The sequence below is a fragment of the Monodelphis domestica genome, chromosome 7 (genome assembly GCF_027887165.1).
Source record: "Monodelphis domestica isolate mMonDom1 chromosome 7, mMonDom1.pri, whole genome shotgun sequence".
Lineage (NCBI taxonomy): Eukaryota > Metazoa > Chordata > Mammalia > Didelphimorphia > Didelphidae > Monodelphis > Monodelphis domestica.
Window position 1 is genome coordinate 209924782 of NC_077233.1, and position 27500 is coordinate 209952281.

At 42.2% G+C, this 27500-nt stretch overlaps 1 protein-coding gene across 1 annotated transcript in view; it reads left to right on the forward strand.

Annotated features, from left to right (window-relative positions):
* Window positions 1-16: 16 nt before the first annotated feature.
* The window catches only part of LOC100012029 (potassium inwardly rectifying channel subfamily J member 12), a 126590-nt gene continuing 99106 nt past the window's right edge, over window positions 17-27500 (forward strand). The window contains exon 1 of the mRNA XM_056806427.1: window positions 17-6118. The gene's annotated coding sequence lies outside the window, so the exon portion shown is untranslated. The remainder of the gene's footprint in view (window positions 6119-27500) is intronic.

Consider the following 27500-nt stretch of genomic DNA (forward strand, 5'->3'; position numbering starts at 1 on the left):
CCATCTCTAAATCTAGGATCCCAACATCTCTTGAGATTCCCTCTAAATTCTAATATTCTGGGGGCAGCTGGGTAGCTCAGTGGATGGAGAGTCAGGCCTAGAGATGGGAGGTCCTGGGTTCAAATCTGGCCTCAGACACTTCCCAGCTGTGTGACCTGGGCAAGTCACTTAAGCCCCATTGTCTAGCCCTTATCGCTCTTCTTCTATCTTGGAACCAATACTTAGAATTGATTCTAAGATGGAAGGTAAGGGTTAAATAAAATAAATTCTAATATTCTATGATTATAGGGCTCAGGGTGCCCCTCGCCCTGTGGAGCCCACCCTCCCTCAGATTATAGGGTGTATGTGTGTGGGGTTAATCCCTGTGTCTCAGAATAAAGGAGCCCCCATGGCGCTAGGCAGAGATTGCCTCCTTGACAGATAATGATATGGGTTGGTGCCATAGCCAGAGAGGGAAGATGCTCTGTCCCAGATGGCAGATTCTGATAAGGGCAGGGAGAAAATCCAGAGTCCGGCTCTGTTTGCCCAAGCAGATCAGTGTGGAGAGGGTGAGTGGGAGTGGATTGTTCAAAAGAAGGGCCTGGAGGGAGCAAACTGACCTTACGGGCGGGAAGGAGAGAGCAAAGCCGCCAGGACTATTTTGTAGGAAGAGCAAAGTTCTCACTAGGATGAAGAGAGGTTTAGAGACAGTGTCAGAGGAAGAGGCTCAGCCTGGAGAAGAGAACAGGTAGGGACGATATGATAGCTGGCTTCCAGTTTCAATGGGCTTCCAAGGGAAAGAGGAATTGGGCTTGTCCCAGTCCTGCGCATAGCAGTCAGAAAGCACTTTAAAGTTTGCAAAATTCTGGGATGGCTAGGGGAGCTCAGTGGATAGAGCACCAGGACTATAGTTGAGAGGACTTGAATTCAAATGTGACCTCACACGCTTCTTAGCTGTGTGACCCTGCACAAGTCATGTCACTTCAGTTGTCTAGACCTCGCTCTTCTGCCTTAGAACCAATATTTAATATTGATTTTATGACAGAAAGTAAGAGTTTTTGCTTGTTTGTTTTAAAAAGGAAGGTCTTCCGTAGACTGAGATGGGAGAAGGTAACACAGGAGATCTCCCTTCTTAGCTGTATCACGGAACTCTGCCTAGACAGCTTTTTTTTTAGGTTTTTTTTTTGCTTTCTCACATTCTCCTTTATGTCATGGTTATTTATACACACAAATAATACATACATAAATAATACATAACCTTCTTCCCCATCAGATAAGCTCTCTGAGAACAGAGCTCAGATCTCGTGCATCTTTATGTCCTTCACGTCTAACACGGGGCCTCGTACCTAGTAAGGGCTTAAGAAATGTTTGTCAGCGTGTGTGTAGGATCCACGAAGGGAAGGCAGTGAATGAAGGCACCCTTGGGAGGAGCCAGGAGCTGGGAGAGGACCAAGGCCTTCTTTCTCCGAAAGCAGGCAGGCGGTGTCCAGGCCTGAGCTGGAGAGGGCTCCTATTTCAGAGCCTGGCCTGGTTGAAGCTGACTGACGTCCTTCTTTCTCTGCTACTTCCTTGAGTTGATTGGGTTTCTTTGTAGATCACAAGCGTATTGATTAGAATGCTAGCCGTGCTCTCTGGCCTACTTCGGGAGTCTCCCAAAGAAGGAGCTACACTTCTTCTCCTCTGGGCCTGGGGGTCTAGCCACCAGACCATCTTCTGAAGCTGCAGCAAAATGCAGCAATTCTATTGGTCAGACACAAGGGATGGAGGTAAAGGCTGGAGACTGAGACAGAGAGAGGAGAGACAGACAGACAGAGAAAGAGACAGAGAGAAGAGAGAGAGAGAAGAGAGCAAGAGGCAGAGATGGAGAGACAGAGGAGGGAGAGAGACCGACAGACAGACAGAGAAAGAGACAGAGAGAGAAGAGAGAGAAGGGAGAGAGAAAGAGGCAGAGATGGAGAGACAGGAGGGAGAGACAGAGGAGGGAGAGCGACAGGCAGACAGATAGAGAAAGAGACAGAGAGAAGAGAAGGGAGAGCAAGAGGCAGAGATGGAGAGACAGAGGAGGGAGACAGACAGACAGACAGACAGACAGACACAGACAGACAGAGAGAGAAGGGAAAGAGAGCAAGAGGCAGAGATGGAGAGACAGAGGAGGGAGAGAGACAGACAGACAGACAGAGAAAGAGACAGAGAGAGAGAAGAGAAAGAGACAGATGGAGAGACAGAGGAGGGAGAGAGAAAGAGAGGGAGACAGACAGAAACAGAGACAGAATGATAGACAAACAGAGACAGAGAGAAGGGAGAGAGAAAGAGACAGAGATGGAGAGACAGAGGAGGGAGAGGGGGAGACAGACGGAAACAGACAGACAAAGAGACAGAGAGAGAAAAGAGAGATGGAGAAAGAGAGAGACAGAGCAGGGAGAGAGAGGGGGAGACAGACAGACAAAGACAGGGAGAGAGAGACAGAGAGATAGGGAGAGACAGAGACAGATAGATTGTTAGACAAAGACAGAGAAAGAGAAAAAGGGACAGAGGCAGGGAGAGAGTAAACATAAGATGGAGTAGCAACTAGGTAGCACAGTAGATAGAGCACTAGTCCTGGAAATGGGAGGTCCTGGGTTCAAATGTGGATTTAGCTATATGACTCTGGGCAAGTCACTTAACTCCAATTGTCTGGCTCTTAACCACTCTTTTGCCTTGGGACTGATACTTATATTCTAGGATGTTAGGTAAATTCAATTTCTAGGATAATAGGTAAAGTTTTGTTTTGTTTTTTTAAGATAGGAATCATTGAATATAATTAGGCAATCTCCTCAAAGGCACAATAATTCTTTCTCTGCTTCTTCCCCTCCCCACCTTGGGATTCTGCAGATGAGTCTTTGTGGAAGTGTCTAGGTCCCTGAAGCAACGTGAAAGATCATCCTTGTGGCATCTCTCCTTTTAGTATAGAAGTTGAGCAGAATTGGGCCATATATGGGGACAGAGTTTTCCCAGGGAGATTTTTTGTTCATTTATGTATTTCACAGAACCAGAGAATTCCGGGGCTGAAAAGACTTGTAGGCTACCCCCATCTTTTTGTAGAGGAGGCTTCTGAGTCAGAAGACCAAAGAACCTGAGATTCAGAACCAGAGAGGACCTTAGAGACCATTGAGTCCAACTCTTCATTTTTTTTAAATATATTTTATTTGATCATTTCCAAGCATTATTCGTTAAAGACATAGATCATTTTCTTTTCCTCCCCCCCCACCCTCCAACTCTTCATTTTAAAAATGAGCAAACTAAGGCACAAAGAGTTTAAGGACTTGCCAAGATTTCAGACACTTGACTGAGATGAGGTTTGAACCCAGGATTTTCTGGTTCAGAGGCCAGTGCCCAGGCCCCTATTCCATATCAGCCTAGAGAGGTTTGGTGACTTTCCCAAGGTGTCCATTTGATTTAACAGAAAAGCCAGGATTTAAAGCAAGACCTTCTAACTACCAGTTCAGGCTGCCTTCCATTACTCCAAGCAGGGTAGCCTCTTGATTCACAGAAAATGAAAGCAAGCTGGTAGACCTCAGCTAGACCAGGGTCTCTCTCTGCCTTCTGGCAATGTGAACCCAGAAGTCCACCTACCCAAGCTGGCCAGAGCTCTCTGCTCTAATGACCATTCTTTGGCTTGCCAGGCCTCCACTGAACCATGGTTAGGCCTTCCCCAGCTATTTTTTTTCCTTTTTACAACTTCTATTGATCCCTTTTGTTTTTCTATATAATCCCCTTTTCCAGATATATCTTTCCTTCTCCAACCCTCCCCCTTCAATCCCTTAGAAGAAAGAAATCAAGAATAAAGAGAGAAAATGTAAGCAACTCATCAGCTTAATCAGCCTGGTCTGACATTGTTCCATTCCCATAGTCCCCCTCTTTTAAAAGGGACAGAGGCACATTTTCCCATCTCATTTTGAGAGACAAGTTTGGTCATCATAACTGTATAGCATTCAGCTTAATTTCTTTTTGTTCTTTCCATGAATGTGGTCATTGTACATATTGTTTTCCTCATTCAGCTGACTTCCTTTGGCATCATTTTGTATAAATCTTCCTATGCTTCTCTGATTCCTTTATTATCATGCATTCTGACAGCAAGGTAAAATTGCATTTAATTCATAAGCCATGACTTCTTTAACTTCTTCAGTCAATGTTTCCCCACCTATTTCACCAAATTTGCCCCGTTCTGTAACCCCTTATATCAGATCCCACTAAGTAACAATTAATCTGATAAGTTAATTCATGATAATTTGGTGATAGATGTTAATGAGTATTCCCCTGTCTAGTAACATGTCTTTTTTCCCAGAAACCTTTAATATCCTTAACCCAAAGGAGGAAAGGAGAAACTTTAATGGCATGGAGATAGTTGAGTGGGGAGATGTTTGCAGCTAAAGTGGGGGACAGGTTTGTAGCACCTCTTAGAATCCATCATGTGGAGGTAGCTGGGTGGCTCAGGAGATAGCCAGACCCAGAGACAGGAGGTTCTGGGTTCAAATCTAACCTCCTATCTGAGTGACCCTGGGCAAATCACTTAAAACTCATTGCCTAGTCCTTACTGCTCTTCGGCCTTAGAACCAATACACAGTATTGATTCTAAGATGGAAGGTAAAGGTTTAAAAAAATGAACTTCCATGCCCGTTCCTGCCCAAGATGCCATCAAAGTCACAATTGCCTTCATTTCATAAGTCCAAATTTGCCAAAGACACTGGTTGTTTTCCCTTGGGATCTATTTCTGAAACTCTCTAAATTTTAATTCATTTTTTCCCAATTACAATTAAAAACAGTTTCCACTATTTTAAAAAGAACTTTGAGGCTCAAATTCTCCCCCGTTTGCCCCACTGAGATGGTAATCTAATCACGTGAAATGTTTTCCCACAGTAACTCAGGTAGCTACACCAGGTGAATGATGGTGCTCAGAGTTATGGCAGCAGAGCTGAGCAACTCAGGGTTTTGACTAGTGTGGCTCATTTAGCATGAGTTCAGCCAATTTTGCTTTTTCCTGGAAAAATTAAAAATATGGCTGTTGGCATAATAATAGTAGCTGACATTTATAGAGCATTTTCTGGTTGCAAAGAGTTTTTATATTCACTCTCTCGTTTGGCTTCTCACAATAATTCTGTGAGGTAGTAATGCTGGTGATGTTATCCCTGTTTTTACCAGAAGAAGAAACAGCAGTTCAGAGGGCCAAGTAACCAAGTCACGTAGCTAGTTATCAGGGGTCACGCCCTCAGTCTAGGTCTTAACTCAAAGCTCAGGGTTCTATATCTAAGAACTTGATGTATTTTAATATTCTAAAGATGCATGATTTTTTCTGAGCATGACACAAAGAAAATCCCCAAGTACATATCAAGCATCTTGCTCACTAAATTTCAAGTTGTTATTCATCATAGCTAAACTAATTCCAGCTTCAGCCATCAAATATTGTTTACCAAATTCCTGGAGTCTCATTTCCACGTTTTAGAGTCCCAGAATATTATTGGTCACTTCAAAACTTTCTTCTGCTCCTAACAATTGACCATCATTTGATGGCACAGACACCTTACCACTCTGGGCAACGCCAATAATCTAGAGCAGTGATGGCGAACCTTTAGAGATAGAGTGCTGGGCCCTGCTCCAACCCCCCCCAGACCAAGTGCATGTCCCTCAGAGACCATGTGATGTGCCCCCCACATGCTGGGTGCCCCCCACATACTGGGTACCCCCCTCTTACCCCATACATGGGATGGAGGAAGTGCTCCCATTAGACTGCTGGGCGGAGGGGTGGGGGATGCGAAAAAATGTCAGGTGAAGTAGAGAGGGGGAGGGGAGAAGTTCTGCCCAAGTCCCTCTGCCTATCTAGTAATGAACTCTGGGGGTGGGGTGGGAAGGGAGGGTGGCCAAGTGCCCACAGAGAGTGCTCTGTGTGCCATCTTTGGCACCGTGCCATAGGTTCACCATCACTGATCTAGAATCTTAGTAGTTGAGAGAATTATTGCAATCTGTGCCACAATATAGCTGCTTCCTGTGGTGGCCCTCTGTTTCTCTTTTCTTTCACAGCCAGAAGAGAAAGTAGACAAAATTTGCCCTACATAACTCCCAAGGACTGCATATAAAACCCTGTGACTACATCCTTCCAGTCAGGGTAAGGTCTCATTTGTTAGTTACCCTTTACACATTCTACTCACTAACCATTTCCCTTTGAAGCCTCCATCTTGGGTAGAAACTATTTTGTAAAGAATACTAAAAAGTATGCTATAATTAACCTAGTAACTCCTGGCTCCTTCCAATCCACTTATAAAGATTAATGTTTGTTTTCTGCCTGTCACATTTCTCTTCTACTAGTACATCACCCCATTAGGGTTGCCCAGACCACTTGCCCAGACTGTCTTCTGCTTACCAAATCAGAATTCCTAGTTAACAGTTCTGACTATATCTGTCCTTTTTTTTAAACCCTTACCTTCTATTTTAAAATCAATATTGTGTATTGGTTCCAAGGCAGAAAAGTAATAAGGGCTAAACAAGGGAGATAAGTGACTTGCCCAAGATCACACAAGTTGGGAAGTGTCTGAGGCCCAGTTTGAACCATGACCTCTTGCTTTCAGGTCTGGTTCTCTATCCACTGAGTTGCTCTAGAATAATATTTTAAATGCATAAAGAAAAATATTAGTATTACAAAAAAAATTTGTGTTTAAATAGTTATCAAAATTTTTTCAAAAATACACCCCAGGTTACGAACCCCCTTGAGATTGAAGTAATTATCTCCACAATGGGGGGAAACTATAGTGTGGCATCTCAGGGAAGCCCCTGCTTAAGATGAGACTGTCCTGGGAATAGGGAAGTTCTATTTTTGCTCTCCTCCATCCTTACCCCCCCTCTCCTCTTCTAGGTGTGCAGTCCCCTTCTCCAGACAGATCCTCCCCCTTCACTCTTCTCCCCTCCCTTCCTCGCCTTTCCTCTCCCCTCTTGTCTTCTCTTCTCCCTTCGGCTTTGCCCCAGCTTCTCTTCATTTTCCATCCCTGTCGCAGCCTCCACAGGCTGCAGCTGCTTGAGGCTGCTGTGTTTCAGGCTGTTTGAGATGCTCGGGAAGCAACATGCTCATAGAGCAGCCGATTTTCCCCCCAAGCCCTGTAATCAGTCTGTCAGCTGAGGGATGAGCACTTTGTCAAACCCCCACAAGGAAGCGAGCAGGCCTGGTGCCTGCATGGATTAGGAGAAGCACCTGAAATGGGGCCAGGATTCAGGCTTCTCTTTTGATGGGGTCTGTGTGTGCTTGCAAATTTGTATGTGCATTTTTGATGGGTGGGTGGGGGGTTATACTTTTTTAATCCTTACTTTCTGTCTTAGAATTGATATGAAGTATTTGATTGTGATTCGTCCTCTCTCTCTCCTTCCTGACAGAAGAGCTGCAAGGCCTAGGCAATTGAGGTAAGTGACTTGCTCAGGGTCACACAGCTGAGACAAGATTTGAATACAGGAGCATTCATTTCCAGACCTGGTTCTCAGTCCACTGAGCCACCTAGCTTTCCAGGGGATGGGGGATGTGGGGGTTATGAAGTACATTTTTTAAACGTGTATATATTGTCTGAAGATGTGGATGGATAAGTATGCCTACAGTGGTTTTGTGTGTAGAAGGGTATATGAAGGGAGAGGTTCCCAAACTGAGGCATCTGAACCCTCAGGAGGATATGAGATGATTGTCAAGGAGACACGGGGAATGCCTAGTAAATGATTATATTATTCTATTGAAGTATCTCAGGGGCAAGCCACTTCACCCCAATTGCCTAACCCTTACTGGAACCAATACACAGCACTGATTCTAGGATGGAAGGTAAGAGTTAAAAAAAAAAGGAAGGAAGGAAGAAGAGAGAAAGAAAGAAAGAAGAAAGAAAGAAAGAAAGAAAGAAAGAAAGAAAGAAAGAAAGAAGACAGAAAGAAAAGAAAGAAAGAAGAAAGAAAGAAAGAAAGAAGAAGAAAGAAAGAAAGAAAGAAAGAAAGAAAGAAGAAAGAAGAGAAAGAAAGAAGAAAGAAAGAAGAAGAAAGAGAGGAGAGAAAGAAAAGAAAGAGAGAGAGAAAGAGAGGGAGGGAGGGAGAAAGAAAGAAAGAGAGAGAGAAAGAGAGGGAGGGAGGGAGGGAAGGAGGAAAGGAAAGGAAAGGAAAGGAAAGGAAAGGAAAGGAAAGGAAAGGAAAGAAAGGAAAGGAAAGGAAAGGAAAGAAAGGAAAGGAAAGGAAAGGAAAGGAAAGGAAAGGAAAGGAAAGGAAAGGAAAGGAAAGGAAAGGAAAGGAAAGGAAAGGAAAGGAAAGGAAAGGAAAGGAAAAAATATTTGTCTCAAGGTATTTCTAATCAATGATGTGATGGAATTTTTAGTTTGCCCATGGTGAAAAAAATTCAACCCTCTGTTTTTTATAGGCATGTGTGTGGTGAACAGAGTCATTTTGATATGGAATAGGGAAGTTTGAGGGAGTTTATTGAAAAGTCAAGAGACATGGAGCTTGGAAAAAAATGTTTTAATTCAAAGATGCTTTATCTTCCCAATTATATATAATAACAATTTTTTGACACGTTTTCCAAAATTATAAAATCCAAATTGTCTCCCTGCATCCCTTCAGAGGTGGTAAGCAAATTGATCTGGGACATATATGTATTATCATGCAAAATATGCTTCCATATTGGTAACTGTTGAAAAAGAATACTCTTATAAAAACCAAAACCCCCAAATAAAACCGTAAATAAACAGATATGAAAGATTGTATGCTTTGAACTACATGGGACTCTCACAGTTCTTTCTCTGGAGGTGGAGAGCATTCTCTGTCATAAATCCTTCAGAATTGTCCTAGATCATTGCATTGTTGAGAGTAGCCAAATTTTCCACAGTTGATCATCATACAGTTTTGCTGTTACTGTGTGCAATGTTCACCTGGTTCTGCTTATTTCACGCTGCATCAGTGCATGGAGGTCTTTCTAGATTTTTCTGAAATCATCCTGTTTATCTTTTTTTTTTTTGCTTGTTGATATTTTTATTTTTTTTCCATTTCTTTTTAAAATACTAACAATTATATTAATAGAAGCTAACATTTATATAGTGCTTTAAAATTTGTGACACCTTATAAAGAATTCATTTGATCAGCAGGTAAGGGTTTAACCCCTCCCCCCCCAAAAAAAAACTAACAACTATAATTAAAAGGAAGTCTAGCCACATGTAGGAATGTATCTGTTCTGGGTGATCCTGGTGTCTTGGCCTCAGGGATATTGGGATAGGGTAGACAAGGAGGGGATTCACTTAAAATTCTCTTTGAAACTAGGCTCCATGTTCAGCTTAGAAATAGCAGCATTTCTTAGGCTTTGATGTCACTGATCCTCAGGATTTAGTAGGATTCAATGGAATGAGTGTTGTATGTGGAATGTAAGGACCTGGGTTCAAATCTTGACTCTGCCATTTATTATCTATGTGATCTCAGACAAAATACTTAACTTTTCTGAGGCCTCAGTTTCCTGATTTATAGGATTAGGGGGTTGACCTAGATCATCTTTATACTGGCTGTTTCCTGTGCCTGGAATGATTTAACCCCTCACATCTGCCTCTGAGAATCCCTCTATCCCTATGGAGTTTCAGCTTGGGTGCCACCCCCTACCCAAGACCCTCCTTGCCTTATCCCCATTGCTGTAAGTGCTCTCCCCATGCCCAGATACTTCGCCTTTATATTTGCTTATTTATCCGTTTACATGTTGTTTGCCTTGGTGGATTATAAACTCCTTGAAGGCAGGACTGGTTTTGTGTTGCTCCTTGTTTCCCTAGCACCCAGTATAGTTCCTGACATATAACAGGCATCTAATAAATTGCTTATTTCTTTGCATTGAACAGACCTTTCCTGAGGAAGGGAATAGGGAAAGAAAGGGGATAGGAACATTTTTTAAGTACCTACTACGTGCCAAGCACTATGCTAAGCATTATGGATATTACCTCATATGGTCTTCACAACAATCCTGGGAGGATTATCCTGCTATTATCCCCATTTCGCAGGGAAGAAAACAGAGGCAGATGTCTCTGCAACTTTGATTTCAGATTTTCCTGACTCCAGGCCCCTTCCGATGATAAATCTATACCCCTAAAATTGGGTCAGGAAAAAAGGTATTTGAATTAAGTTTGTTTAATTAATTAAGAATATTTCTCCATGGTTCTTTCACTTTCCTCCTCCCACCTCTCTCCCATACCCAACACACAATTCCACTAGGTTTTACATATATCATTGATCAAGACCTATTTCCCTATTGTTGATATTTGCACTAGGGAGTTCATTTAGAGCAGCGGTTCTCAACCTCTCAATTTGTAGCAATGAGAATACATAATGCATATCAGGCATTTACATTCTGTATCATAACTGTAGCAAAATTACAGTTTTGAAGTAGCCACCAAAATAATTTTTTGGTTTGGGGTCACTGCAACATGAGGAACTGTGTTGTGGGGTAACAGCATTAGAAAGATTGAGAACCACTGATTCAAAATCTACATCCCCAATCATAACTGCATCAACCCATGTGATCAAGCAGTTGTTTTTCTTCTGTGTTTCTACTCCCACAGTTCTTTCTCTGGGTGTGGATAGTGTTTTTTCTCATAAGTCCCTCAGAATTGTCCTGGATCATTGCATTGCTGCTAGTAGAGAAGTCCATTACATTCAATTGTGCCCCAGTGTATCCATCTCTGTGTATAATGTTCTGGTTCTGCTCCTTTCACTCTGCATCAATTCCTGGAGGTCATTCCATTTCACATGAAATTCCTCCATTGAGCACAATAGTATTCCATCCCCAGCAGATACCACAATTTGTTCAGCCATTCCCCAATCAAAGGACATCCCCTCATTTTCCAACTTTTTGCCACCACAAAGAGCAAGGCTATAAATGTTTTTGTACAAGCCTTTTTCATTATTATCTCTTTGGGGTATAAACCCAGCAGTGGTATGGCTGGATCAAAGGGCTGGCAGTCTTTTAAAGCCCTTTGGGCATAGTTCCAAATTGCTTTCCAGAATGGTTGGATCAATTCACAACTCCACCAGCAATGCATTTGTGTCTCTAATTTTGCCACATCCCCTCCAACATTTATTACTTTTTTTTTGCTGTCGTATTAGCCAATCTGCTAGGTATGAGGTGGTACCTCAGAGTTATTTTGATTTGCATTTCTCTATTTATTTTTTGCATTTCTCTAATTATAAGAGATTTAGAACACATTTTCATGTGCTTTTTCATAATTTTGATTTCTTTATTTGAAAATTGCCTATTCGTGTCCCTTGCCCATTTATCAATTGGGAAATGGCTTAATTTTTTTGTGCAATTGAGTTAGCTCCTTATAAATTTGAGTAATTAGATCTTTTTCAGAGGTTTTTGTCATAAAGATTTTCCCCAATTTGTTGCTTCCCTTCTAATTTTGATCACATTGTTTTTGTTTTTAATTTAATGTCATCAAAATTATTCATTTTACATTTTGTAATATTCTCTATCTCTTGCTTGGTCTTAAAAATCTTTCCTTTTCCAAAGGTCTGACAAGTATACTATTCTGTGTTTACCTAATTTACTTATAGTTCCCTTCTTTATATTCAAGTCATTCAACCATTCTGAGTTAATCTTGCTGTAAGGTGTGAGATGTTGATCCAAACCTAATCTCTCCCATATTGTCTTCCAATTTTCCCAGCAGTTTTTATCAAATACTGGATTTTTGTCCCAAAAGCTTTGGGCTTATCATAGACTGTGCTGCTGAGGTCACTTACCCCAATTCTATTCCACTGATCCTCCTCTCTGTCTCTTAGCCAGTACCATATTATTTTGATGACCACTTCTTTATAGTATAGTTTGAGATCTGGTACTGCTAGGCTAGGCCACCTTCCTTCACATTTTCTTTTCATTGTTTCCCTGGATATCCTTGATCTTTTGTTCTTCCAAATGAACTTTGGTAGTTCAATGGGCATGGCACTAAATAAATAAATAATTTTGGGTCAGATTGTCATTTTTATTATGTTAGCTCATCCTACCCATGAGCAATTAATGTTTTTCCAGTTTTTTAGATCTAGTTTTAATTGTGTGGAGAATGTTTTGTAGTTGTGTTCATATAGGTCCTGTGTTTGTCTCGGCAGATAGATTCCTAAATATTTTATATTGTCCAGGGTGATTTTAAATGGAATTTCTCTTTCTAACTCTTGCTGCTGAGATGTATTGGAGATATATAGAAATGCTGATGACTTATGTGGTTTTATTTTGTATCCTGCAACTTTGCTAAAGTTATTGATTATTTCCACTAGCTTTTTTGTTGATTCTCTAGGATTCTTTAAGTAAACCATCATATCATCTGCAAAGAGTGATAGCTTGGTCTCCTCATTGTCAATTTTAATACCTTCAATTTCTTTTTCTTCTCTAATCACTACAGCTAGTGTTTCTAGTACAATGTTAAATAATAGAGGTGATAATGGGCATCCTTGTTTCACTCCTGATCTTATTGGGAATGCATCTAGTTTATCCCCATTGCAGATGATGTTGGCTGATGGCTTTAGATATATACTATTTATTATTTTTTAGGAAAAAACCCTTCTATTCCTATTCTTTCTAGTGTTTTCAATAGGAATGAGTGTTGTATTTTGTCATAGGCTTTTTCTGTGTCTATTGAGATAATCATGTGATTTTTGTTGGTTTGCTTGTTGATATGGTCAATTATGTGGATGGTTTTCCTAATACTGAACCATCCTTGCATTCCTGGTATAAATCCCACCTGATCACAGTGAATAACCCTTGTGATGATTTGCTGGAGTCTTTTTGCTAGTATCCTATTTAAGATTTTTGCATCTATGTTCAGTAGGGAGATTGGTCTGTAGTTTTCTTTCTCCATTTTTGACCTGCCTGGCTTTGGAATCAGTACCATATTTGTGTCATAAAAGGAATTTCATAGAACTCTCTTTTTGCTTATTATGTCAAATAGTTTGTATAGTACTGGGATTAGTTGTTCTTTGAATGTTTGATAGAATTCACTTGTGAATCCATCAGGCCCTGGGGATTTTTTCTTAGGGAGTTCTTTGATGGCCTGTTGGATTTCTTTTTCTGATATGGGATTATTTAAGAATTCTATTTCTTCTTCTGTTAATCTAGGCAATTTATATTTTTGTAAATATTCATTCATATCACCTAGATTGCCACATTTGTTCCCAGGGAGAAGGGGTGTTTGGAGAGACCTACTCTGAGTCTGCTGATCCTTTCAACACCAGAAAGGCCAGTAAATGCAGTAAATAGAGACCTGTGTTAAGAGGACATCATTTCAGGAGTTCCAGACTTGGAATCAGGAAGACTTACTTTCCTGGGTTAAAACCTGGCTTCGGATACTTAGTAGCTGTGTGACCCTGGGCAAGTCACTTAATCTTGTTTGCCTCAGTATAGTAAAATGAGCTGGAGAAAGAAAATGGCAAACCATTCAAGTATCTTAAAAATAAAATAAAATAACAATGCACACAGGAAAAAAGGATATCAATTCCTTCAATTCAGTAGGAAAAACACTCCTTGGAGAGGCCTAGTTTCTAATCCTGTCTCTATCTAACCTTGCACCACTTGGAAGATTCTGTTTCCTCATCAGGTATAATAATTTACATTGTTATAGCCCTTTAAGGCTTACAAAGTGTTTTCCTCCCAGCAGTCCTGTTAGGTTAGTAGTACAAGAGATATTTTTCATCCCCATTTTGCAGATGTTAAAATCCTGGCTCTGCTATTTCTAGTCAGTATGGCCTTGGATGAATAGTTTCCTTTCTAATCTTAGTTTTGACTTGGTTGAAACTATATTGTAAAGGTCTTAAAATGCCAGAAAGGGGTTTGTAGTTTACCCTGGAGGTAATGAGAAGCTACAGAAACTTCATGAGCTCCTCTCCTTGAGAAAGTGATATGGTCAGACCCAGGCTTTAGGAATATCTATTTGGCAGCTGGAAGATGGATTATAAAGAGAGGGAAAGACCAAATGCAAACAGACCAGAGGAAAAAAAAAGGTCAGAATTCTTTTTTTTTTTAAACCCTTACCTTCCGTCTTGGAGTCAATACTGTGTATTGGCTCCAAGGCAGAAGAGTGGTAAGGGCTAGGCAATGGGGGTCAAGTGACTTGCCCAGGGTCACACAGCTGGGAAGTGTCTGAGGCCAGATTTGAACCTAGGACCTCCCGTCTCTAGGCCTGGCTCTCAATCCACTGAGCTACTCAGCTGCCCCCAAAGGTCAGAATTCTAATTTGGGCTGGAGGTGATAAGCTGTCTGACCTCAGGCAAGTCATTCAACCCTGTTTGCCTCATCTCCCTCATCTGTAAAATGGGGATCATATTTGGTTATATCTGAATGTGCTTTACATGATGATACAAAATGAAAAAAAATAAAATGGGGATCATAATAACACCTACTTTCCAGGGTTGTTGTGAGGGTCAGATCATTGTGGAGTGCTTAGAACAGCTTTTGGTACATAGTAAGCATTATAGAAATGCTGTTGCCATTGTTGTTCAGTCTTTCAGTTGTGTCTGGTTTTCTGGCAGAGATACTGGAACGGCCATTTCCTTCTCCAGCTCATTTTACAGATGAGGAAACTGAGGCCAACAGAGTTAAGTGACTGGCCCAGGGTCACACAGCTAGTAAGTGTCTGAGTCCAGATTTGAACTCAGGAAAGTGAGTCTTCCTGATTCCAGGCCTGGTGCTCTACCCGCTGTGCCACCTAGCTTCCCAGGGTATACAGCCCAAAAGAATGGATGATAGAAAAGAATGCAATTTGGAAAGGCCTACACTGAGACTGCTGATCCTCAAACCACCAGAAAAGGCCAATCTGTATACCAGGCAGCATGTGGTCAGAGAGGCCTGTGATAAGAGGTCATCATTTTAGGGCAATTAGGTGACCCAGTGGATAGAACACCAGGCCTAGCATCAGAAAGACTCACTTTCCTGAATTGCAATCTGGACTCAGACACTTACTATCTGTGTGACCCTGGGCCAGTCACTTCACCCAATTTGCCTCAGTTTCCCCATCCTTTCTTTTTGTACTTGGGCTATGGTTCAGGACCCTAAATTCCCACTTTACCTCCACCGGCTCTCTGTGCCCAATCCCTCCCTTCTTTGAGTGGCTCCAAGATGCCAAGGATAATAGGCCTCCAGGATCACCCACTCCTAGATAACTGAGAGTTGAATGTGTAGATGATCTGTGTTCTGTTGGCATTCTGCCCACTTTATGAAAGGCATGAATAGCCCTTGTCTAAGGCCTTTGGGGTCATTCCAAATCATTAGAACTTGAGCGGAAATAGAACAAACCACTCCCTACCCATGTGGGGATTCTTCTGTTGCCTTCTCTGCAAACTTCAAAGCCATCCAAGGGAGAATGTCCCCAAAGTACCATCAAATAGGCTCATTGCTCGGTTTTTTCTCCAGCTTGCAGCAAATCAGGCAGCCCTATCCTTTCTTATCCCACTTTCAGATGGAACTGATGTTTCCATTGGCTTGGGGTGGTCGGTGATGTGGGAAGAACGGATCTGCTCGGAGGAATGTGAAGACAAGCAGGGAGCAGCTGTGGAATTGATGTGGGCATTGGTAGAGGTGTTGGGGGTGGCTGGCCAGAGCCTTGGCTGCTCTCCTCTCAATTCTCCTTCCTTCCAGGACTGGTTGCCATCTGGTAATCCAAGGGTTAAGCTTGTTCCCCAAATATCTCAGTTAAAAAAAATAAACTAAACCCAAAGTGGAGAGAGACATAGACACAGACACAGACAGACAGAGAGACAGAGACAGAGGCAGAGAGAGACACAGACAGAGACACAGACAGACAGAGAGACAGAAACAGAGGCAGAGAGAGACACAGAAAAAGAGAGCCAGACAGAGAGGAAGGGAGGAATCCAAGAACCTGGTGACCTTGGGCAAGTGACCTCCCCTTTCCAAGCCTCAGTTTTATCCTTAAAAATGGGGAGGCTAGAATGGAACATCTCTGCTACTTCTTTCCAGTACTAAGATCCTGGGATTCTTGGTATGGGCCAAGTTCGGTTGGTGGAAATTATCTTTCATTTTTCTCCCATGTTTCTCCCTTGTTGTCATTCCGTTGTGTCCAGCTCTTCATGACCCTATTTGGGGTTTTCTTGGCAAATGTCCTGGAGTGATCTGCTATTTCCTTTCCCCAATCATTTTACAAATGAAGAAACACTTAAACAGAATTAAGTGACTTGCCCAGGGTCATACAGCTAATAAGTGTCCGAAGCCAGATTTTAATTCATGAAGAGAAGGATTCCTGACTTCAGGCCTGGCACTCTACTCACTGTGCCACCTAGCTACCTTTTCCCCCAGAATTATCTCTTCTCTTCACCCTCTACTCCTCACCTCACCCTTCCAAGATACCAAGATTCTCCGAGTGTGAGAGCTGGGAGGGTCCTTCAAGATCACCACCTGCCTTACTCTCCTCATTTTACCGAAGAGGAAACTGAGGTCCAGAGAGTAGAACTGAATTCACCTAGTTCATAGGATCCCAGATCTGGAGCTTTAAGGGACCTTAGAAGTCATTCTCATTCAACCCCTTCGTTCAGTCTTACGCCTTCCTTTTACCAATGAGGAATGTGAGGCTCAGAACTTTGGTTTGCCCAAGTTTTCACAGATAGTACGTTGGTTTTAAATACCAATTTGAAGCCAGGTTTTCTGACTCTTAATCCAACAGCCTTTCTGTTGCCCTCTGGTTAGCTGTCAATTTTTAAACATTTAAATTGAAGTAGATCTGGAAATGTGGTTGTTTTTCAGTCACCCTGATGTTATTTGGTACCATCTCAGAATCACAGGGTATTACAGATGAAGGACATCTTCGGGGCAACAAGCTGACATCCTCTAGGTGTTATTATTATTATTATTAACCTCCAGGCACTAAGCTACCAACAAACAGCCTCTCCCTCCTCCCCATTCATCTTTTTTTAAACCCTTACTTTCTGACTTAGTACCAATTGTTAAAGAAAAAAAAAACACCTTTACTTTCTGTCTTAGAATCAATTCTGTATATCAGTTCTAAGACAGAAGAGGGGTAAGGGCTAGGCAATGGGGGTTAAGTGACTTGCCCAGGGTCACACTGCTGGAAAGTGTCTGAGGCCAGATTTGAAACTAAGACCTACCATACCATATCTAGGGCTTGCTCTCTCCCCACTTTGCTACCTTGCTGCACCCTCCCCCATTCTGCTTTCAAGATTGGAAAATGAGAGTAACTAAGTATCAGAGGGCTAAAGCTATTCAAAGAGTGAGAACTGGAGCCCTCCCTTGCCAACATATGCTACAAAATGTAGAACAAATGGGAATGGCCCTCAAGCTAAAGTAGCTTGAATAAACAATAGTTAACCAGTAATGCTTGGAATCAGTTACTCTCCATTTTTCTCAAATGTCTGCAATGAGTTGGGCAGCCAGGCGGCTCCTTGTATGGAGAGTCAGACCTGGAGTTGGCAGGTCCTGGGTTCAAATTTGACCTCAGATACTTCCTAGCTGTGTGGCCCTGTGCCTAGCCCTTGCTGTTCTTCTGTCTCATAACCAATACTTAATATTGATTGTAAGACAGAAAATAAGGGTTAAAAAAAAAAGACTGCTGGAAACAGAGCTGTAACTAGGGTAGACCACTAGGATTTTGCCCCAAGGCAACCAATTTAGAGGGTGCTGAATTTAGTCCCCAATGACAGCCCATGAAGTCCTTCCACAGCAAAAAACAATGGAGCTTAGCACCTAGTTAGGAAGAATCGTTAGTTAAAACAGGAAACTCACAGATGTTGGGATCGGCTGAGCTCCTCCTCTTTTCACTGTTCTTCCCTCCGGGATTGCTGCTTGCCCTGGGTGCGATTTGTGGTATCTCTGCTTCTGAGCCTCCTTTCCAGTCATGACTGGGACAGCTTTCCTCCGAGTGCTGCCAGGCTTGAGTGAGAGAAGGAATGAAGAACAAACACTGCATATAAATGCCAGTTTGTTATTATTACGATTACTGTTATTTTTGTCATCCTCCTTAGCCTTCAGGCCTCTAATCTGGAGGGGATTTCAGGCTCTGAGCCTTCTGCTGAACTCAAGTAATATTTACAGAGAAATATAAGGGTGGGCTGTTAAATGTTTGGGGTTTTTTTAAACCCTCACCTTCTGTCTTAAAATCAATATACAGTATTGGGACCAAGGCAGAAGAGCGGTCTGGTCAGGGCTAGGCGATCTGGGTGAAGTGACTTGCCCAGGGTCACCTAGCTAGGAAGAATCTGAGGCCAGACTTGAAGCCCGGATCTCCCATCTCCAGGCCTGGAGCCCTATCCGCTGGGCTCCCTCGCTGCCCCTCACTCTTTTAATTATGAAGGAATTTCTTTGAGCTGGTTAATAACAGAGCTAGTACTCAGTGAGTTAGCGGTCCCAATATTTATGGAACCGTTACTATGTTCCAGGCATGAATTTAGTTAAGCACTCCTGATACTTGTTACTCAGTCATTTCAGTCGTGGCTGACTCTTTGTGACCCCATTGGGGGTTTTCTTGGCAAAGGTACTGGAGTGCTTTGCCATTTCTGTCTCCGGCTCATTTTACAGATGAGGAAACTGAGGCAAACAGAGTTAAGTGACTTGGCCAGAGTGCCACATATCTATTGTCTGAGACTCTACCCCCTACACCACCTGGCTATCTCAGTCCTGATACAAAGGGATGCAAAAAGAGACCCTACCTGAGGAGCACGTTTTAATAGGGTAGATAGCATTGCAAAGGACTATTGCATAAATGGGGGCGGGGGATCTCAGAGGGAAGACCCTGTGGGGAAGGGAGTTTGGGAAAGGCCTTTTGAAGAAGGTGGGATTTGGGCTGCTTTGAAGGAAGCCCGGGATCCAGGAGGTGGAGGTGAGCAGCAAGAGCATTCCAGGCCTGGGAGATGCGATGCCGATGCATGGAATTGAGAGATAAGTGTTGAGTTCCAGGGAAGAGAAAGTAGGTCAGCTCATCCTTGCTGGATTATAGAGGACTTGTAGCAGAATAATGTGTTAATAGGCTGGAAGGGCAGGGAAAAGGGCAGCTTATGAGGGGCTTGAAAAGTCAAGCAGACATTAGAAATGGTGGGCAGGATGATTTCAGAAAAACCTGGGAAGACTTACATGAACTGATACAAAGTAAAGTGAGAAGAGCCAGAAGAGCATCATATGCAACAACGGCAATATTTTGTGATGAACAACTGTGAGTGATCGGATTCTTTTCAGCAATGGAGTGATCCAAGACAGTCCCAGTCTCGTGATGAAAAATGCCACCAGCCTCCAAAGAAAAAAAAACTGATGGAGTCTGAATGCAGACGGAAACGTACTCTATTTCACTTTCCTCCTCCTCCTCCTTCATTTAAGATCTCTTCCACAAAACAGCGAACATGAACAACTGTTTTATACGCTTGCACATGTAAAATCTATATCAGATTGTTTATCATCTCAAGGAGGGAGGGGAAAAAAAGAGGGAGAGAGGATGGAAATGAGGTAGAAGAATTTCAAACTCTAAATTTTTTTATATCAGTTAACATTTAAAATGTTTTTACATGTAATTGGGGGAAATATATATTTTTTAATTCAAGCAGCAAATTTTCCATTTGATCCCAGAAGTAAGAGGAAGCTCCTGGAGTTTATTGAGTAAGAGGGCCAGACCTGTGTTTTAGGAAGAAGAACAGAGGATGGACTAGAGTCAAACCCAGATTTTCCAGGGCCTTACCCACCAACGCCACATCTGCAGATCTTATCTGAGTGCAAGAGTCAGAGACCAGAAGAACAGGGAAAGGACAGTGCCTCACCCAGAATAATGAGTCACTAGTCATAGAATTTCAGCAAGTGGGAGAAGATTATTTTATGGCAGAAAAGACTTTCTCAGCAGTCTTCAGATGGCACCATAAAGGTGCTTACTTACTCTATCTATGTATAAAACCCGTGCCACCTACATTGGATAGGCTTTCCTTTTTTTTTTTTTGCAACCAATTGACAAGCATTTATCAAAAGGCTTTATACAGGGGGCAACCAAGTGGCTCCATGGATTGAGAGCCAGGCTGTGTGACCCTGGGCAAGTCACCTAACCCCCATTGTCTAGCCCTTACCGCTCTTCTGTCTTAGAACCAATATACAATATTGATTCTAGGACAGAAGATACGGTTTATTTGTTTTTTAAAGTCTCCCACGTGCCAGTCACTTATTAGGTGCTGGGGATATAAAGAGAAAGGAGCTGATATTCTAATGGCACCCTGGTCATCATCAGCAGGGACTTTAGTCTACTCATCCTCATCGCCAAATTTAATCCGATGCTACCCCTCACAAAACCACTTGTCACTGGCAAGATCAGGAAGCTGGGGGAGGGCAGGAGAGGGCTGGCACCCAGACCATAACATTATACATAAATCCCATGGTGCTGGGAGAGAGAGGGGGCCAAGGAAAATAGTTGAAACAGATGAAACTGAGCTCTGAAATCTGCCAAGCAGAATCCTGGATAATTGCCCAGAGCCTGACTCAGAGAGGTCCCTCCACTAAGTAGAACCTGGCCACCAGGGAGCTGATCCCCGGGGATTGCTATCACCCCAACCATGGTGGCCATCGCCCTCAGGAAGGGGAGGTCATAAGTTATTGGGTCCTAGCACTATGGCCTAGCTCAGATTTCCCTGGATTTGCCTCTTCTCCTATGCTCAAGGGAGGAAGGGAGGGACTACAGGCAGAACACCGGGATCCAGAAGTAGAGGGAGCTGAGAACAGGAACAGAGAGGGTCAGTCTGAGGCCAGGAACCCAAAGCAGCTTCCCATGCTACAGACTCTGTCCTAACCGTAGTTCTTTTTTAATAATAGAGTGGTTTGACATTTCCCTTCTTCGATTCATTTTATAGATGAGGAAACTGAGGCAATGGGATTAAGTGACTTGCCCAGGGTCACTCAGCTAGGATGTGTCTGAGGCCAGATTGGAATCTGGGACCTCCTGTCTGCAGGCCTGGCCCTCTGTCCACTGTCCCATCTAGCTGCCTCTCTCTATTTCAATATAATCAGTTTCCTTTACAATCTAATTTCTTTTGTGCATTTAGAAGCACTCTAAGAAGGGGTCCAGAGGCTTCAGCAGCCTGGGAAAAGGAGCTAGGACACAAACGGAGTAAAAAATCCCAATAATTCCTGCTTGAGAGCAATGATTCCCATTTAGTGGTTTGGGAACCCCTGAGGGGGTTCCTGATGGGTGTCTAAGGGGTTCCCACTAAAAAAAACTTTAATGGCGCCTTAAGCAGGAGATAATTGTAAAGAATATTAAGAGGAGTATATTAACCCCAGGGGGTTCGTAGTTATGAGTAGTGTATTAACTCTGTGGAACCCAGGGGCTCACAACACATTTTTACTGGAAATGGGCTTGTAGAATGGGAAAAAAAATGTTATTCCGAACCACTGGCCCAGAGAAGTGACAGAGAGCGATCGGAAAGAGCCATAAATGGGGTGTTCCTGACTCCCGCCCAGGAAGCTGTGATAATAACAATATTATTTGTGATAATAACAATATAGACGGCTTACTGGTATTGCTAGCACATAGATGATGTGTTATTTCTATGCAATTTCATTTCATGTAATTGTAACAATCATTTATTCTTGAGTTATCGGGTTTCCCCACCTCCTGTCTGGAAGACGCTTCAAGTCGCTTCATTTTTTCATTATAACCTGCAGATTATCTGTAAAATGACTTATCCATGGTCACACGATGAATTTAGTAGCAGAATCAGGATCTGAGCTCAGGCCTATGGATTCCTAGACCAGAATGACATGCCAGTAATAATAACAGACTATTTAGAAAATATTTTTAGGTTTGAAAAGTGCTTGTCTATGGAGCACAGTGGAGAGACCAGGGAGATCCGAGTTCACATTCAGCCTCAGACAATTAATGAGTTGTATGACCCTGAGCAAGTCACTAAACTTCTGTTTGCCTCAGCAAAAATGGGGATCTGGCACCTACCTCTCAGGGTTGTTGTGAGGGCCAAATAATTATAAAGTCCTTAGAAGAGTGTCTACCACATAGTAAGCACAATATAATAGTCATTTTAGTTGTGTTTGATTCTTCACAACCACATTTGGGGTTTTCTTGGCAGAGATATTGGAGTAGTTTGCCATTTCCTTCTCCAGCTCATTTTACAGATGAGGAAACTGAGGCCAATAGGGATTAAATGATTTGCCCAAGTTCCATAGCTAAGTGTCTGAGGCCAGATTTGAACTCAGAAAGATATCTTCCTGATTCCTGGCTTGACACTTTCCACTGTTGCCAACACCTGCACCATATAAATGTAAATAGTTAAATATAGATGTTAGCTATTATTATTATCATCTCATTTGATCCACACAACATACCATGGAGGTAGGTGCTATGACTATTCTCATTTTACAGATGAGGAAATTGAGGCTAAGAAAGTTTAAGTGACTTGCCCAAAGTAGTAACATTCTGAGGCAGGATTTTAACTCAGGTCTTTGCTGATTTCAAGTCCAGGATTTGATCCACTAAACTACCAACCCAAAGGAGAGCTATATCTGCAGTGGAGGTGGAAATCTAGCACAACCAATGCAAAACTGTTCAAAGAGCCTGGTTGTTAAATTTTCAGTGTGAGCATGTACACCAAGGAAGTTGGTAAATACTACAAATCAAGATCTGATTTATTGTTTTTGTGAATTGTCCAGCCTTAAGAAAAGCAAACTTTTAAAAATATTAAGCTTTTCTTTAAAGAGCCAGTTGTTAAATGCTTTAAGAGCAACTAGGTGGCTCACTGTATAGACAACGAGGTCTGGAAATGGAAGGTCCTGAATTCAAAAATTGCCTCAGACACTTCCTAGCTGTGTGACCCTAGGCAAGTCATTTAATTAGTTGCTTAGCCCTTACCTCTCTTCTGTCTTAGAATTGGTTCTAAGAGAGAAGGTAAGAGATTTTTTTAAATTAGTTCTTAGGAGACAGCTGGGTAGCTCAGTGGATTGAGAGTCAGGATCAGAGAAGGGAGGTCCTGGGTTCAAGTCTGGACTCAGATACTTCCTAGCTGGGTGACCCTGGACAAGCCACTTAACCCCCATTGCCTAGCTCTTACACTCTTCTGCCTTGGAAATAATACATAGTATTGATTCCAAGATGGAAGGTAAGGGTTAAAAAAATGAGCTCTTCGCTATTAACATGATCTTGAAGGCTCTTTCCAGCTCTGAACCCTGCGGTCCTATAATCTTGTGATCGTGCCTTTGGGAGACCATGGTGCCATCATCCCATTGAGCTCTCACTTTCCAATGATCCGAGCACTTTGCTTTCAGAGTTGGGTGACATATTCTCTCTACCCTCTGCACATCTAGAGTGACTGTACATTTTCAGCTCTAGACACCGGCTGGAGCTCCCCCTGGACTCTTTTTCTTGAAGCCCTTTCCTTCCTTCTTGGGATCACTATTATGTATGGGTTCCCCAGCAAACCCCATAAAAGAGTCCAAATTCATTCATCGTGCATTCTTATATCTCCTACTATGGGGAATTCCCTAGAGGTGACAGAGTGGATCTAACACCAGCAGGTCTTCCTGCCTCCTAAGTCTCTCACTCAACCCAACGCACCATTTGGCAGAGGCCCAGGGGAGAAGGTGCTACATCTCTTTACCCCAGGCTTGGGCCAATCCCAGTCTAGATCCTTTGAGCTATTTTTAATTCTCATCAAGCCAGGCTGGCAGAACCGAGGACTACAGTGAGCATGCTATGGATGGGGCAGGCTCCTCCCTTACTGATGTGGGAATACAGAAGCCACTGAACCAATCGCTTCAGGCTTTGAGAGCCATTTATTCACATTATCTAAGTGATATACGTTGTATATGTTGTACTTTTATTTACTTGGCTAACTGTTTCTTCTTCTTCTTCTTGAGTCGTGGATGACTTTTAGTGTGACCCTATTTGGGGTTTTCTTGACAAAGATACTGGAGTGCTTCACCATTTCCTTCTCCAGTATTTTATAGATGAAGAAGTGAGACAAATAGAATTAAGTGACTTGCCCAGGATCACACAGCTAGGAAGAATTTGAGGTCACATTTGAACTCAGGTCCTCCTGACTTAGATCCTCATGCTCTATCCACTGCATGACTTGGCTGGTTAACTGTTTCTTAATTACATTTTAATCTGATTCAACTGCACACATTAGTTCAAGGATGAAACATTCTTGGCTAGAACACCTCTGGGGAACTTTCCCAACCTCGGAAATTCATATTGAAAGAGGAGATGGGGTACTTTGTCCTGGATAACCCCAGAAGAAATCATTTGGTTGGACTGTACAACAGAGGTGGCAAAGTCATGGCCCATTGGGGGGGGGGTCAGCAAAATTACCAGATGCAACCCCAACCAGATTAAAATATAATTGGAAAATGTTTGGCAAATTACAGAAAAATACAATACAGCATGGATTCTGTTAACATAGTTTTCTACTGCAACCTGGTATAGAGAACACAGACATAGGTGATGTGAGATGAAGCTAGATGGGCGGCATGGCAAACTTCAATCCTGCCCTCAGATACTTAGTAATCATATGACTCTGGCCAAGTCACAGCCTCAGATTCCTCATCTGAAAAATGGGCAAGAAGGGCACCAGTCTCATAGATTTGTCATATGACTCTCTCGCTTTCTGTCTCTGTCTCTCTGTCTCTGTGCCTGTCTGTCTGTCTATCTCTCTCCATCTCTCTCTGTCTCTCTGCCTCTCTCTCCTATGTCTCCCTCTCTCTTTCTGTCTCTCCCCATCTCTATGTCTCCCTCTCTTCCTCTCCCTCTTTATCTCTGTCTGTCTGTCTCTGTGTCTGTCTGTGTCTGTCTCTCTCCATCTCTATGTCTCCCTCTCCCTCTTTCTCTCTGTCTCTCTCTGTCTCAGTGTCTGTCTGTCCATCTGTCTGTCTTTGTCTCTCTCTATCCCTCTGTCTCTCTCTCTCTCCCCATCTCTATGTCTCTCTCTCCCTCCCTCCCTCTCTCTCTCTCCCTCCCTCCCTCTCTCTCTCTCTCTCTCTCTCTCTCTCTCTCTCTCTCTCTGTCTGTCTCTGTGTCTGTCTGTCTCTGTCTCTCTCCATCTCTCTCTGCCTCTCTCCATCTCTATATCTCCCTCTCTCTGTGTGTCTCTCTCCATCTCTATGTCTCCCTCTCCCTCTTTCTCTCTCTCTCTCTGTCTCTCTGTCTGTCTCTGTCTCTCTCCTCTCTCTGTCTCTCTGTCTCTCTCTCCATCTCTATGTCTCCCTCTCTCTCTCTCTCTCTCTTTGTCTCTTTCTATCTCTATGTCTCCCTCTCTTCCTCTCTCCATCTTTCTCTGGATATACATATATATGTATGTATGTACATATAGTTTATGTATACTTGCAAGTATATTCTCGTATATATTATGGTATATATGTATAGCATATATATTATAGCATATATAAAGTATATACATTATGGAACCAATATCATAGTATATATGGTATCTATTATTCTATTATCTAATTAATATTTAATTCTATTATCTATTATTATATAATTATATAAACTTGGAGGATATAGTAATAAAATACTAATATAATCATATATAATTATTGTATGTATACTATATAATATGCACAATACATTATAATATATACTGTGTACTATATATACTAGAATATAGATGTATATATCATCAATTATACCATAATTACAGAATAATGATATACTATATATTTATTATTCTAGTATGTAGTACAACATCCAGATGATACTATCCAGTATATGGCATGTTACTGTAGTACATCGTATCACATACACGTGGTAGTCTATTTGGCATAGAATAAACAGAGTATATGCAGATATTTGCAGATTTATACATTTCGCATCTAATATATGTACTTGTAAATTACGAAGAACCATATAATTATTCGCCATGATGATGACTGATGGAGCCCAAGATCTAGTCAAATACCTGACGGAATTCTGCTAGATTTCTCAGCCTAGACATGCAGAATCGAGGCTGAGATCCTAAGAAAAGGATTCAACGGGGCAGCTAGGTAGTACGGTGGGTACCCCAGGCCTGGAGCTGGGAGGTCCTCGGAACAAATGTGGCCTCACATACTTGGCTGCTGTATGACCCTGGGCAAATCACTTAACACCAATTGCCTGGCCCTTACAACTTTTCTGTATTAGAAGAGATACTCAATATTGATTCCAAGACAGAAGAGAATGGTTTAAAAAAAAAGAAAAGGATTCAATTTCTAATTAATGCCTAGTTTGGATGTTTGGATGATCACTTGTTAAGATGTTGGAAAAGATGTTCTTGTGCAGGTCAAGCAAGGTCAGACTAAGAGATTTGGGAATTTCAAATTGTTCCCCTACGCATGCTCTTTAGATGTGGCAAAAGTTTGAATTTCTGCCTTGAATTTTTAAATCTCAGGGTCAGAAAGGACCTTAGAGGTCATGGGATAATAGGACCTAATATTTAGAACTACAGATATCCCTTCCACATCACAACCTTCCCCACAGCAGTTTCACTATATCCAGGTTTGCTGTGAGAAATTAAATGAGAATTTTGGGAGAGTTCTGTGGAATTCATAAATGACACACAAAACCTAGATGAAATAGAATAAGTTTAGAAACTCAGAAATTCATTTAAAAATATATATTGTTATATGATATCAGCATGTTTTATCTTTTAATACTCTAAATATATACAATTTCTTTTTAAAGTTGAAATCAGGAAAAAGTTAAATTTTGCAAAAAGAATGAAAAAACCAGCAGATAACATACAAAGATTAAAAATTTAGACATATTTTAGTTTAATAACTCACAAATGCATAAAACCTATGTACTGTATTGTATATTGGCTTGTAGTGTGCATTTTTACTATTTAATAACAAAAATGAAAGAGAAAAATTCCTTCTTCTTCTCTGATATGAAAGGAGAGCCAAAAAATTTGATGCTGATTTTCCAGATCACATACTATATATCAGTGATGGCAAACCTATGGCATAGGTGCCAAAGATGGCACTCAGAGAACTCTCTGTGGGCATGTGACTGCCCCACCACCACCAGCCCATTACTAGAAAGGCAGAGAGACTTGGAGCTGCTCCCTCCCCCTCTCTACCATTCCTGATGACATTTTTTCATATTCCCCACCCCTCTGTCCAGCAGCCAACAGGCGCTCATAGGGGGTTAGGTGGGTGACTCACAGGCAGCAGAGCTGGAGGGGAGCAGAGTGCTAGGGCCAAATCCCTCCCCCTCTCTACACTCCTTGAGGACATTCCTCACTTGACCCACCCCTTTGTCCAGCAGCTCTATTGGGAGCACTTTCTCCCTCCCCTTTGTGGGATAAGGCTAGGGGCAGGGTGTCCCCAGAATGTGGGGGGAGGAGCATGGCACTCAATCTGGGGGGGTGGCACTCCATCTCTGAAAGGTTCACCATCACTGCTATATATGATTGCAGCCCTACCGGCTGGCCTATTCCATGCCTAGGAAATTCTAAATGGCAAGATTTGTCAGCCAAGTGAGGTACACCCCTTAACCCCCATGATATGGAAGGAATACCTATAGAAGGAACCTTAGAGGTCATCTCCT